The 15090-nt window shown below is 49.7% G+C and overlaps 1 protein-coding gene across 3 annotated transcripts in view; it reads right to left on the bottom strand.

The window, feature by feature from the left end:
* The window catches only part of ZBTB46 (zinc finger and BTB domain containing 46), a 52156-nt gene extending 46470 nt beyond the window's left edge, over nt 1–5686 (bottom strand). For 2 of the 3 annotated variants that reach the window (XM_039719470.1, XM_039719472.1), the window contains exons 1-2: nt 5483–5686; nt 5171–5351 (exon numbers count right to left, since the gene is read on the bottom strand). The gene's annotated coding sequence lies outside the window, so the exon portion shown is untranslated. Of the gene's footprint in view, nt 1–5170; nt 5381–5482 lie in introns of all 3 variants that reach the window. The other variant, XM_039719471.1, reaches the window with a different exon arrangement.
* Between the last annotated feature and the right edge of the window lie 9404 nt (nt 5687–15090).

The raw sequence follows: 15090 nt of genomic DNA, 5'->3' as shown, positions 1-15090 counted from the left end.
AAAAAGTCACAGAAGAAATCTAAGCAAAAAACCTCTGCCCTTGTGCATCTATAAGTCAAAAAAACAACACAAAAAGTACCGTAAAAAAAAAAGAATTTAGCTACAGATATATCTGCTAATCTAGCAGTGAAGATTAAAAAACAACCTGAAAAATTCAAATGCCTGTGGCTCATATGACACTTACCTGTCCAAGTGCCACTAGATCTCCTTAAGATCTCCTACAAGATCTTAAGCTTTTACTTTAAAAATTCACAGAATAAATCTATGCAAAAAACCTCTGCTCTTGTGCATCTATTAGTCAAAAAAAAACAACATAAAAAGTACCTTAAAAAAAAAAAAGAGGATTAGAGAACTGTAAACTTATCACACTGGGAATTGCCCTGAAGAGTGGTTTCCCCCAAACTTTCTCATTGGTTTTTGGCTTTTTAATTAGGGGATCTTTGCCAAAGTTCCCAAACTCAATACGTAAAAAGGGAGGGAGCCAAAGGAGGAAGAATCATGACGTGATTTTTATAAAGAAGAAAAGCAGGGGTAAAAACCAAGAGAAAGATCACCAAAAAGACACACAAGGAGTCATGAATAATCTAAGAGTAAAAGAATCAACCAGTGCAAAACTGAAGATAACACATGAAGGGCTCTGAGAACAACTTCATTCTGTCTGTGTAATTCAAGGTACAAGTCCTCCACGCCTTGGGTAAGGATCCTGGTTTACTTTTTAGCACAAATCTCATAATCCAGATTTGATCAACTACTACTAAAAAAAAATTAAAAGGGGGAGTGAAGCCAAGAAGGACACATTGGTAACAAGGAGGAAGTCAAAAAGCTCATTTTATATTTAGCCACCACCTCATTCTCCAACCTTATAGTAGCAGGACTGTTAAGAGCAACTGGGCCCTGACTACTTCATTTATTGGCACTTAAATTAGCTGGGTTTGGATATTTTAAGCACCTAATGTCCAATACAGACCATTGATTCTTCTGTTTCATGGCCTGATCTGAGCACTAGCCAGGAAGGCATTTCCTTTGATGCTGTATCAGTGCAAAAGGTGCAAATTTTAACTCTTTCCTCTAAGAAAGCAAGCCAAAGCCCTAAAATATCAGCTTTCTGCAGAGCCCTTCTCCATGGGGTGAGAAATACCAGGAAGCAAACTCACTTGGATGGAATAAGCAGTTTGTTCAATATATGGCAAGGAAATAATTAGGAAAGATAACTAGATATTTCAATGTACAGAAGTATAAACATATTCTTTAATATACAAAACCCTGCTCATTTCCTACGTTGGGTTCTTGGGCATGTAAGGTCCTGGTACACACTGACATTCTCCTTAACAAGTGTATTTTAGCCCACACACAAGCTCATAGACGTGTTTGTAGAGTTCTTTTGACACCTTGGTGTCTCTTTCCAGTACAGGAGATGCCAACTCAGAATCACTATAAAGCAAACACAGGACAACTTCCAACATTTGCAGGGTGTTTTTCTTCCCAAGGGCACATGTGAATCAAGTGAGCAGCAGGACAAGATCACCACTGTCTGGGCTGGAATAAAAGCCCAAAAATCAAGGCAAAAAGATGAGTTTCAGCTCTAATTCAGCATCTACCTGTCACATTTCAGCAACGCCACCTCTCCCCTCCTGTGCCAGGGACATCCTTACCTATGCACAACTGAACACTGCCAAGTGGGAACACATTTCCATCTCATTAGAATGGCTGTCAAGGATCTCACCCTGTGCTCAGAAACTATTCCAAACCAGCATCTCAGCAGCAGCCTGATGTTTCTTAAATGCATGGGTATGAAAGAATGTTAAAGCAACTGTTCAGAAAATAACTGCACCACAGCTTGACTTGGTAAGGGACTGCAAACCCCACCCACGAGCCTCTGGACTCCACCACATCCCAGAGGGAATTCATCCAGGACTTCACACTGCTGTGCCTTTCTGAAGAATAAGCATTTCTAGCAGAATTTTTCATCAGTGTAATTGAAAATGTTTGGGAGAGCTGAGTAAATCCCTGTTTCACAGAAGGGGAGATGGGTAACAAGAAGTTACACACCAGCACATTCAATCAACAGCTGAAGGATGGGAACTGAGTCCCAAAGATCAGCTTTCCCTCTGGATGGGACACCCTTGTGAATCCAAACACACCAAGGCAGCACAAACCAGAAACCTACTGATCTGTTTAGGGAAGTTGAGATTCTTCCCTCTTGCACCTCAAGGAAAGAAGCCCCACATGAAGTGATACAGGCTTTTATTTCTCGTTCTGTCTAAAGGACTGCAGATCCAGAGGGAACTGAGAAACCCAGCTACTGAAGGATGTGTTTAAGGGGGCTGCAAACACCAACATACAAAAAGTCCTCGGGAAGGGAATAAAGTAAAGTTTTGAAGCAACAAATTTTAACACTGGAGCCCCGACTGTTATTGTGCTTGCCCAAATACCATCAGAACTCCTACAGAGATGCTTTAGGATGGCAGAACTTCCTGCAGACAAAACTCCTGCCTCTGCCTTGCAGCCAGGTCCTAAGGTGACCCCTGCTCTGTGCACACAACCTGCTTGCTTTCACTAGGAACACACTCCCAGTTTCAAATATCACACGCAGAAAACACAGGTGAGCTCCACACTTCCAAATATTCCAGCCAAACGCGAGGCAGGAGTGAAATATAAAAAGAGAATTAATCTCTCTGTGTAAAGTGTCTGAATTTTCCAGGGTAGTGCTCACACAGATTGCTGCCTCCTGGGAATTATAAGGGACATGTGGGATAAACATTACAACTGCAGGTAGCTCTTCAAAGACTTCAACTAAGCCCTCTCTCCCTGCCCTTCTGTCTGCCCATTAAACTGAGCACAGAGGAGCATGGAAAACCCCTGCGAATGCTTTTTACCAATTTAGGGGGAGTCTGGAAAGCGTTACAGAGTGCTCTGGAGCAGCCAGTAAAACCGGCAACACGAAGGGAAAAATGTCCTGGGAAAGGTTGAGCTGTTTATGAAATAATTCTGCCCTGCAAGCAGGCAGTGGCAGTTTGGATTGGGTGTCAGCCTGCTCTGCACTGCTGCTGCTGGGAGGAGAGGAAACTTTGCTTAGAAACTTCAAAAACACGGATCTAAAAAAAAAAAAAAAAATCCACCCAAGTGGATAGCAAAGACAAAAAGAATATGCTGAACCTCACAGAAACACAGCACATCACCAGAGGAAAAGCAGGCAATTAATAGGAAAAATGCCTCATGTTTGGAAGATCTTTTGACAGAGGGCTGCTGGGGAGCTGCTAAACTGGTTTTCCTCTAAGCACTTCCAGATATTAAAAAAAAAAAAATCCTCTTGCAAAGAACATATCCACTGTTGTACAACTGTCCCAGAAAACAAAGACCACGGGGAGAAAGTGGCCCATTTTCTCCAGTCTCCAAGAACCCCAAGTACAGGTCATGTTTTCAAAGGCTCAGTCCTACACACTCCAGGTCGGAGCAGCACTGAAAGCACAGGAATAAACACCTCAGGTGAGAGTTACTAGAGTGCCCCGTTTTTGGTACCAGCCTGCAATCGACTCAATTGCACCCAGGCGAACACACGGTCTATGAAAACAACCGCGAGAGAAGTTTCACTGTGAGTGAGTTTCCCCCTCCTGGACACGCTGCATCAAAACCAAAAGATTCGTTTTCTATTTCAGTTATCCCATGAACGCACCAAACCTGGTGGGATATTTTTCAGCAATTTGGGAGCCCCCTGAATCCTGTCCTGCAGCTCATTCTCCTCTGCCTGCTCCCTGTCAGCTCCCAAAAAACACCTCAAAGCTGTAATTCCTCACCGCATGTTGAAAATATTGTGACTAATAATACACTCCACCCATTTTTTTCCATCACTAAGGGTTTCAAAATATAAAACTTGACAAACAGTGAGAGAGTTTAGAAAGGGAAAGTCAAATTTTATTTTCAATTAAAAGAGGCTATGAATGCACAAAAGTGAGGTATTGATTAAAGTGAAAGAGCTATCCAGTCACAGAAAGCTTCTCCTTCAAAAATTATGTTTTTCTCACTCTTCTTGGGTATCACTGCCTTCTCTTACAATGCCCACAGGGAAATAAAAAGAGAAAAAATACTCCCTGTCTTTTTTGAGAAAACACATTTAATGCATTAGTAGCAGGGCTGATCTGTGCATATAGAGAGCCCACACTCAATAAATACATGATTGAATCCACAAACTGAGACCTACATCTCAATGACAGCAACTAAATGCTAAAAATGATACCAGTGATGCAATTAAAATGCATGCACGAAGTTTGGTACAGGTGTCTACAATGCCACTGTTTGCTAAACACATCTCCTAATTAGCATGGCTTTAAACAATGCTGATAATAATCCCGTTCTGTAAGGCTTGCCAAATGAATCCTTGGGATTGCAAAATAAAAAGCATGAGGAATTCATTAAAGAGCTGTTAAACTCTCCTTTGTTTATCTTTCCCCGGTCAGGTGTAAAAATAAATAAATATGGGTTTATGTCTCCGGATTCCATCCCAATGCTCCGCTCCACAATAACGTGCCGGGGAAGAACCTCCTCAGGAGGTACCAACATTTTTTTTCCCCCCTCTCCGTTTCAAAAGAGAAATCCTCCCACTATTACAGTCCTGAAAATCTGCTCCATTCTCTATTTGTCATCTGGGATTGAGTTATCAGACACTACTTGTATTACTTTGGGAACTGACATGTCTATTTACAGAGACACAAAGGCAATCCAGCAGCACAACCCCTGCTTTTCCCAGCACCTCTCCTTCTCCCCTCCGCCAAATTCTACCAGCACTTTTTTCTGGGGAGGGGGGAGGACACCTCACTAGTTTCCCAGCATGACAGAGAACATTTCCAGCCACTTTTGCACTTGTTACAGCCTTATGAAAAATCACCTATATCCCCCCAAAGGAACAGCATTATTCTTTCAAGGCTTTTTTTGTTTGTTTGCTTGTTGGGGTTTTTTGTATTTCTTTTTTGAAAAGAGGGTCACTTCCCCCATTTCAGCCTGCAATTAAAATGGAGGCAAGGCCAAGCGATCTATGTCTGGCTTTAGGGGGAGACAATAACCCAAAACAGGCCTGGCTTAAAAGAAAAAAAAAAGAGGAAAAAAAAAAGAGGAGAGGGAGAAAGAGAGACACGCAGAAAGAGAGAAATACAACATGCTTCACCAGTATTATTACCTCATCCCTTTTTCCAAGCAGTTTTGAACCACACTCCTGACAAACTCTTGGTCCAACTTGCACGGATGCTGGTTTTTAGGGGGCGGAAAGGGTTTTAATGCTGGAGCCGGGATTGAGGCTGGCTATCCGCAAGTGGAGCTGCTGTTAAAATGCCCCCTTGTCTCTTCTCCTCTCCCTTGAGCTGGGTGTTGACGCAGCAGAAATTACCAGCTGGAAAATTCCCCTTTTGGAGGTTACGGGGAGGAGGGGGGGGCGGGCGGAGGAGCGAGGCGAGGGGAGGGCCGGGGGAGGGGGGTTAAACCCGGCACTTACCAAGTTAAGCCATCCACCCACACCAAATAGGACATCGCGTCCCAAAGAAGGCTCCGCGCCCCCCTCGGCGGGCAGGGCGCGACCGGCCGCGCTCCCCCCCGCGCCGGGGGGAATAACGGGGAGAAAAACGGGCATCGGCAGGAAAACGGGGATAACGAGGGGGATAACAACGGGGATAACACCGCGGCGGCGGTGCGCGGGAGCGCGGGGCCGATCCCGGTGCCGGTCCCGGTCCCGGTCCCGGTCCCCATCCTGCTCCCGAGCCTAACCCCGCTGCTCCTCCGGACCGCTCTGGGCCTCCCCGGCCGTCTCCTGCCCCCGGCAGGTGCGCCTGGCCGCGGGAGGGGCGGCTGCGCGCCCTCAGCGGGGCGCGTCCCCTCAGCCCCGCGGCGGGCGCTGGAGCGGGGCAGCGCCGCAGCCGCCTCCGGACCTTGCGGGGAGAAACAAAAATCACTTTCCCCCTCTTGCACGCACCGAGGTGTATTTCACACAATGCCCTGAAACGATAGTGTAAAATAAGTGCAGTTCGGAGCCCCCTGACCCGTAATGGCCGGAGAGCGAGGCCGGTGGCCGGGGAGGGATGGAGATCAGAGCGGACGGAGATCACAGCAATGGAAAACCTCCCGCTGCAACAAAGGGCACGGCTCTGCCCTTTTGGCTGCCGCGCTGGAGGAGCTGACAGAAACTGCCCTATATTTCAAAGGACGGAGCTTAGCAGGGCAGGATAGGTCTGGAGCTGGGGAAGCCGGCGCGGCCGCACGAAGGCTGCGGCGGGCGGGGAGCCGCTCTCGGTGCTGTGTGCGGTCTGGCTTGTGAAAGCAGGAGCTGCTCCAGCAGATAAAGCGCTTGCAAACTGTTTTATCAACGTCTGCGTGCTGAGATTGTGCCCGAAATTGGGGAAATTTGGTGTGTGACCGGCGGGGCTGGCCGTTTGCACGGTTAACTGACTTAGGTGTGTAATCACGGTAATTGCCTGGCTAATCGCGTGCCGAAGGTTTGAAAATTTCCTCCGTGGTTTCCTTTCCCTCATCCTATATATTTCCTTCATCTCTGGCTTTCAAGTAGGCAGACCTGCTGTCCAAATCTTAGATTTGACTTTTATGCCTGCTCTTCATTGAAATCCATTTCTATAAAGTGCTTTTAATCTCTAGGATGTCCCCTCACAAAAAGCGTATTTTCACTTTTTAATCTGCAATTTAAATAAACGGATGTTCCATCGTGTGTTTTCCTCCCCCCGTTTCCTCCCACATACCCTAAATACCTTTAATTTTGAAAAGACTGAATAAACCTGATTAATGAAAACAAAATGCCTTTTCACTCCAGCATGTTTTTAATTACCTCTTCATTTTATATTGCAACATTGTCCAAGCACCACCTTCCTAGAAAGAGTTCCATTAAAATGCAAATGAAGACTTTGCAGAAGTTGTTAATGCGACCAAGGACACAATTTCTTAGACTTGAGCAACGCAGAATCGGTGCTGGGCGGGGGCTCCTGCTGCCACCTGCTCTTTCTGCACACACAGTCCTGTGCAGAACATGTTCTCCAGCCTCTGTCCCCTCTGGGTGAGGAGCACCAGAGCTGAACAAGCAAAATCCCGTTTCCACCCTAAATGCTCGCGCTGGTTTTCACATGTGTCTGTCCCCCCTACACCTGCAGGCATGAAATCCTTCTGTGCTTTGAGTCAGTGCTTTTTTTAGGCTGAAATACGAAGGTTCAAGGGGCTGTTGAAAGTGGAGCTTTATGCCATTATGTCTTGTTTTGCATGACATCTGCCTCATACCTGGTTGGGGCTGTAACCATTCCTGCCTTTCCTCACTCTTCTGAGGCCAAGCTTCCCCTGCTCCCCCAGAGCTCCTCAGGTGCAGGATGTACTCTCCCCTCCTCTTCTCCTGCCCAGGGTTTCTTCCCCGGGTCTTTGTTGCAAGAAAGCATTTCTTCCTGTGCTGTTTGTTTGTGTGTCAGGCTGGGCTGGCTCCCCCGGAGCAGCAGCAGCTGCTGCCCGGGCACTGCCCTGGGGAATGTTCCCAAGAGGGGGAGGGTGGCAGCAGGCCCTGTTTCCCAAAGCTGCTCCACACAAAGGATTTCAGGAGACTTGAAAAGCTGTCATATTCTTTTGCCAAGCCCCCTCTCCTTTAATTAGAAGTTTGTGTTGTATTTTAGGTAAATACTGCAATAGCTCAGCGTGCCCTGAGAGGTGCTTTCTCCTCATGGAGAAGGAAAGGATGTGCATGGAAAAAATAAGAGCTTGGGGGAGAAATTGGAGTAATTGGGGCAGTTCCTATGATTTTTGGTGTGCAAAGGAGAGATTAGGAGTGTAATATCATGTCAGGGGTTACAGGCCACGTGTTTCTAGCCCGAGTCCACATCCTTGCTACCCACTATACCACAGGTTCTACCCTGGCAGAGACTGGTGGTATCACACCATTGAAGGGTTTTAGCCACTGGGACAACAGGTAAACACCAAATTCCTGTAACACAAGAGTGCTTGTGGTTGCCCTGATGTGTTCCTTTTGTTCTACCAAAGCACTTGGACCCCCAGCACAGCCACGCTGCCAGTGCTCCATCCTCACTGAGTGAGCAGGTTAAGCACCATGGACTAGCACGTGTGCTGTTGAATTTCACTGCCTTTTCAGTGTCCCTGCACCTCTGTGATTGCTCCCTGCACAATCTCCAAGACCTCTCCAGTGCAAATAAGTCAGCACCATCCTCCCACTGTCTCCTGTGCTGGGGTGTGGTGGGACCAGAGCAGGGGACAACAGCAGAGGAGAGCTGGCTGGGTGGTGCATTTAGACCATGTCCCCTTTGCAAAAACATGGGATTGCTGAGGTTGGAAAAGACCTCCAAGATCATCAAGTTCAAATGTTAACACAGCACTACCAAACCCAGCACTAAACTATGTCCCCAAGTGCCACATCTGCATGTTTTTTGAGCACTTCCAAGGATGGTGATTCCACCACTTCCCTTGTCAGAAATTCCCAAAATTTGCAATATGGGCAAAGAAATTTCTGGCCAGAAATGCCAAATCATCAGATGTGCTGAGCATTTTCATTTCAGCTCCTCTTTCCAGCTCTCTTCTAGTTTATGTTCATTGCAGTTCTACATTCTACATTTGATAAACTGAAATTATTTCCTCTGTGTCCTTGTCATGCAGGTAGTTTGGGACACATTGACAAAATCTAATTGGCCTAACTACTGTTTTTTCCTCTACTAAAGTGTTGTAGAAATAGAGGTTCAAAAGCAATCCTGGGCAATCTGTGATCTGTGATCTCTGCTCTAAGTGATCCCCGCTCTCAAGTTGTAGAAATAGAGGTTCAAAAGCAATCCTGGGCAATCTGTGATCTCTGCTCTCAGTGATCCCCATTTTGTTTCCATGTTCTGTACAAGGTAGACTTGGCTCTCCATCACCAAACCCTGCTCTTCCCTAGGTACAGCAGGGATAAAACCATTTTGCAGGGCTCTGCTTCTGCCCTTCACAGCACCTCTGAATCCCTGGAAATCCCGGGACCATCAGCTTTGCGCACCGCGTGGAGAGCAGCTGGCAGATGTCAGAGGAAAGGGTTAAAGGACCCACATTCCTGTCCCCACTGCCCTGACCAAAGGTCAGGGGTTTCTTAGGTGAAGGAAAGGAGGGAGGTGCTGCAGCCCTGACCAGGTCATTTGAGGAGTAAACCACATCTGAGGGGAGCTAATGAAGCAGCATTTGTCTCTCTCACAGGCTCATACTCCCGGTCTGAGCCGGGCAAGTCGGAATTCCTTCTCTAGTGGGAGTGAAGATGTTGATTGTATTTTTTCCATGATGTGTATTGAGGCATTTGCTGGGTTGTGGGAGTAAACACTTGGGGGAATTCTCCATGAGCTAGCAAGGGCAAGTCACAAGCCTACTAAATATGGTGAGTGAAGATTACAAAAAAACCCTGGAGAATAAACCTCCCACTTTCCACCCCATCTCTCCACCACCACCACCCCCACAGATTTGTTCTCATTATGGTGTGCTGTGTCTCACTGCTGGCTGGGTAAACCTGCTGCCATTTTTGGGACTAAACACATTGTGCTGATTTAGTTTTGTTTTCTGCACCCAAGGGCAGCACTGGGGTGGTCCTTCATGGCTCCACCACGCACTGAGACACACAGGAGTGTCCTGCTGAGCAGAGACACCAGATACTGAATGGGGGGGAACAGCAGGAAATGCTCTCAGGTCTGTAAATACTTGAGGGGGTGAGAGATGATGGTCATGTACAAAATATTTGACCAAACACATCCCACTGACCTCCTTTGGTGCTGCTCTTGAAAAGGATTGGCCAGAGTCAAACAGTTGATCTTTAATGCTCCAAAAATACATTCCCTTTCAAAGCTTCTCAAGTGGAGAAGCATCCAGGCTGTCAAATTCAGTCCCCCACTCCCAACTTCTCATGGCCTGGGTGAGCTCAGCTCTGGGGTGTCCATTTAGGTTTCCCCAAGGCTGCAGGTGATGATAAGGATGAAGGCTGGGGCCATGTCAGAGGGGGTGCAGGAGAGTGCAACAAGCTCTGTCCCCACCTTCTCCTGCCTGCTCCATCTCACTGTCCTTGACTTGCTGCTCTGGCTCTGTCTCATCCTTCTCTGGAGTGGCCCAGCAGCCAGACTGATTCTTTCGTGGTCCTCACTGGGAGCCTGGAGCCAACCTGGGCCCCTCAAAGTCCCACCCAGAAGCCACAGGCCATTTGTGTGTTGGTTGGAGCTCAAGAGATCCCTGTGCCCTGCTGACACCACCCTCCTCCTGCGATAAAGGATCTCCACTTTCCTTTCTGTCAGCTTGGGTTCTCCTCAGAGTTGTTTCCTGCTGTGTTTTGCATCACAGCGCTCTGGTACTTCATCCCTTCCCAGGTTTCCTCCTGTCCCAGGTATGGATCAGGAGCAGCTCCCTGCTGTGCACTTTGGACAGTGCTCTTTAACCAGATCTTCTCCTTCTGCAGCTTTTTGCACAATGTCACCTCTGCACGTCTGGGAAATGTCGGTGCTTGGGCCAGGCTTTGTCCTGATGTCAACAGCAAAATGTCAGCACATTCAGAATACATTTTGATTCTTCCTTCTGCACTATCACCCTCCCTTACTCCTGCAACCTTTCCTGGGCATTATCAGGGGCTCACAGCGTTCCTTTAGAAACAGACAAACCCATTTCAGGAGACAGAAGCAGGGACATCCCCACTGTCCTGCATCCTTAAAGGTCTGATTTGTCTCTCAGTCAAGCCCAACCCTCTTTACCACATCTACCAACCCAGTGTATAAGAGAAATTTCACTGAAATAGATCCCTCTAGTGCAAAGATTTCATTTTACTCAGAACCCAAGGAAATTGCAGGGCTGCAGGCAAGTCCTTGGCTCAGTGTGATCCACGAAAGCCGTGCGTGTCATGGAGCTGTGCTGGCAACAGGCAGAGGCAACAGTTAAAAAATACATATATATAAAAATATACATAACTCCTGGAGTTTGGGAAGTGTGGTTTGGGGTTTCAGCAGGCAATTGCTGGTTCTCCTAACAACTCAGGCCACAGCCAGGGCTTAGCTGGGTTAAACACTGAGTCAAGTTTTGCTCTAGTTAATGTGGAGCTTGGGATGGCACTCTACTCTGGGAGAGTTAACCCACCTCCATTCCCAACCTCCTCAGCTCAGAGGGTGTGGAGAGCTTGTTTTCCTTTTGCTCCTGCCCTGATGCTTCCTTTTGGTTTTACCTCCAGTGTCCTGAATTTGCTCAGACAGCTCCAATTTCAGGGTTCCCCGCAGGGCTGTGCTGGAGCTGAACTGCAGGGTGTGGGGAGCAGCACATCTCTGGTTGCTTCTCATTCTAAAATAATAACAAGAAAAATCAGGAGGACTCTGGCAAAACAGTCACAAAATGCTCTTAAGTAAATAATAAGGGTTTTGCAAGACATTTGAATTTATATTAAATTGCTTGTCAGGAGGAGTGATGAAGCTGTCAATAATTAGTTTCTATTTGGAGCCGTTCAAAGGCTGTTAATGGCATTTTGCACCCTTCTGTGAACACCCAGCTGGTTCCTGCACACCTGAGTCGTGCCAGTGGCTGTGCATCACACTGGTCAGCATCCTCCTGCTGTGATGCCCTCTCCTCCCACGTTCCCAATGGGAAAGTGGCTCATTTAAGTGCCTAAACCCTCTTGTAAGCAGCACATTTCCGTGATGGGTGTCCACCATGGGCACTTCATGACTGTCTCCATGCCCTTCCCTGGGTTTCTCCTGGCTCATCCCAGCTTTTCCCAGAGAAGCCTGGCTGCCTGTTGTGACCCGTAGGCGAAATCCCAGCGCTGCCAAGCCCTGGGGAGAGCTCGGCCGCTGTTCCCAGGCTTCAGTTCCCGCAGGATTTCCTATCTGGGCAGAGCCGGGGTCAGCAGGGAGGGGTCCGGCCAAGCACCCCGCAGCCCCCAGCCCTGGCCCTGCTGCAGGAAACTCTGCCGGGAGCACGGGGTGGAGTGGGGGAAAGGAGGGGAGAGGAGGAAAATGGGGAGTCACAGGGGGAACCGCCAGATAAGGCTGGGCTGGAAGCGCTGGGCGGATGCAGCTCCGGGCTGGGGCTCGGACCTGCGCCCCGGTCACTTCCCTCGTGCCGCCCAGCCAGAGCTGTCACAGGAGCCCAGGGATGAAATTACAGCCAGGGAGATCCAGCACCTGAGCTGGCTCCAGCAGCACGTGGCCAACAGGCAGCGGAAAATCCCTCCCGGAGCCAGCTGCCCTCGGGAAGATGTTTCCTCTGCTCCGGTCAGGCAGGGCAGGGCTCAGCATCGCCCGGGGCCGTGGCCGGGGGTATCGGCCCCCAGGGTCTGGGGGTCCGGGGCAGGCAGGGCCCCTTGTCATCCAGAGTCTGGTGAGCCCTGGAGCCCGTCCCAGCTGGAGCCAGCACCGCACGAAGGCTCAGGGGTGCCCCAAGCAGGGGCAGAGCCACCGCTGGCCCCACAGCCCAGGAGAGCCCCTGATCTCTGGGAAGTAGCACAGGGATGTAGGCAAGGAAAAAGAAGACAGATGCTTTCTTTATTTTCTTTCCCCCTGGATTTAGTAGTTCCAACCCCCTCCAAAAATGCCTGTGCTCTCTTCTCAGCTCTTTTCTAAACCCAACCCACTCATTTTTATTATCCCTCTAGGAGTTTGTTCCCTGTAATACATTATCTGCTCCCTCATTGTCACACCAGCCCTGAGCTCCACATCCTGCTGGACCCAGCATCAGTTTGAGCAGCCCCATTGTGCTTCCCCTCTGCCTTGTTCACATCCCACTCCATCCTTGCTTTTCCCAGAGAAGGCAGTGCTGGAGCTGCCTGTGTAACCTTTAGCCACATCCTAGCACCACACTCCTTCATTTCCAACCTCCAAGGGGTGAGGGGAGCACAGCTGCTCCCAGAGATGGGTTGTTGGCCCCATTAGTGTCACACAAACCCCCAAGCAGTGTGGGAACAGAGTGATCCTGAAAACCCCTGACACCTCAGAGACAGGGCTGGGGGGAGCTGGGGAACCTGGAGGGGTCCTGTCTGTGTCAGACTGGAACCCCCAACCCCAACCCTGCCATTTTCCTCCAGGCTTGGCTCAGTGAGCACCAGAGCAGTGTGGGTTTGGTTTAATCTGCAGGAAGATCTTCACACCTTCCTTTGCTCTTTTCCTCGCCAGCCCCTCCGCCTGCCAGTGCGGCACCTTGGCGGGGGCAGTGCCCATCTGCTGGCAATTGCGGGTTTTTTGAAATGTTTTCCCTCCCTCCCTCCCTCTCTCTCCCTCTTCCATCCTCTGCTCCTCCTCTTCTCACCCTTTGCTTTCTCCATGTGTTTCTTGCTGCAGTGGGATGAGGGAGGATGGGGAGATGCTGTGCCTGGTGCCAGTTGGGAATTGACCCCCACCCCGACCTGCAGTGAGTGCAGGTCACAGTGAGAGCAGGTCCCAGCCTTGCACACGTGTGTGCAGTCCCTGCTGTGCTGCCTGGGGCTGAGGTGTCCCTCCAAAGGATGGGGTTAGGGCAGCAGAGGCTGCCTGGGCTCTGCGGGGTTAGCGGGGGTACAGCCTGCATCCGTGCAGATGCAGCGTGTTTATTCTCACCAGATAGTTTGATGGCTTTATCTGATCACAGGTTTTCCTGAGGAAGGAAGGGTGAGTCTGAGTCACTTGAAAATGGGGGCCCTTCATCTCTGGGTATGACTGGTGGGGCCGTGGATCTCAGCAGAGCCCCAGGATCTCTCAGTGCTCCCAGCACTGGCGTCGCTCCAGGTTTGCTCTGTGGCTCTGCTGGGTGGGCAGTGCCATGGTCAGTAATGGATGTAAATCCAGTGTGAGCAGCCATGGGTGTCAGAGAAAGCACCCAGGACTCAGTGCCACAGAGGAAAGAGCGAGATCGTTTACTGTGTCTGTGGTGAGAGAGGAGGGAGCTGCTGACATGGTGCCCCTGGTGCAGAAAACACCATCACAAGCAAATTGAAAGCAAGAGATAAAATCTGGCAGCAATTGATAAATTCAAGGGAGAGACAGGTTCATGCCCTCCTGGAAGAAAACCCAGATAATTAAACTCCCTTGTTCTGTTAATGCCTTCTGTGAAGGGCTGGAGGAACCAGCCATGGGAGAGCCATGGCTGCTGCTGGAGAGCTGGGAGGCAAAGGTGTGCTGGGGGTGTGCTGGGAGAGGGGGGAGCAGAGTGGGTGGAAACAGCTCCAGCTCCTTAAAACCAGGGAGCTGGGCGGGGGGCTGCAGCAAGCTGGAGCTGTCCTCCGCTCCCCGACCCACCCACACACCAGCATCCTTCCCAGCTGCCTCTGTGCCTGAGAAAACAAATGGATTTTCCATGAAGTGCCCTCAGAGCCATCACACTCGGCATTTTGTGGAAAGCGGGGCTTTCAAGCCTTCCTGAGCGCAGCCAGGCTCCAGAGAGGGGAGCAGAGCAGGCAATGCTGAGCTGCTGAATGCACACAGAGCCAGGCCCCTGGGGTCCAGAATTAATAGGACAGAGCAGGGGCTGTTCCCTGCATGTTTTATTTATGGGAATCAGGCCAGTGAAGTTCCCTCAGCTCACCGAAATAGTCACATTGCCTCTGCTTTGCGCTGCCCACAGCCGTGACCTTGATAAATGGGTCAGTGCCCGGCCCCCTCTGCGTGCCCAGGGCAGTGTTTGCTGTATGGGGAGAGTTTGGGCTCCCTCCTCAGACCCCAAAACTCAGCCTCGATGCGTCCAAGGGTGCTCCTGCTATGGGCAGGATGCCTGTGCTGCCTGCAGTGCTGGCTCTGCCCGCAGCAGGAGCAACGCGTGAGAAAGGACCCACGGGAACTCCACCGAAAATCCCCCAAACACGAGGTGAGCTCTGGGCTCCCCCCTTCTGGGAACAATGCATGCCCAGAGCTGTGTCTCCAGCACTGAGTTTACATCAGCCTCTTGCTGACTGGAACCCCAGGGCAGTGCCTGGTGGCAGAGATGGAGACCCCAAAACAGGAAGCAAAAGTGGGGCTCTGCCTGGTTTCTGTATTTTTTCTTAACCTGAGTTTTTTAGACGTTTCCTGATGTCAGATCACAGTTGTCACCTCACCACGCTCACCACCACAATGACATCTCCGCCAGTCCCATTTGGCAGCCCCGAGGCCACCAGAGCATCCCTGA

The sequence above is a fragment of the Passer montanus genome, unplaced genomic scaffold, assembly GCF_014805655.1.
Source record: "Passer montanus isolate IOZ18808 unplaced genomic scaffold, ASM1480565v1 scaffold41, whole genome shotgun sequence".
NCBI lineage: Eukaryota > Metazoa > Chordata > Aves > Passeriformes > Passeridae > Passer > Passer montanus.
Note: the sequence above shows the minus strand (reverse complement) of the source record. Positions and strands in the feature narration are given on the sequence as shown.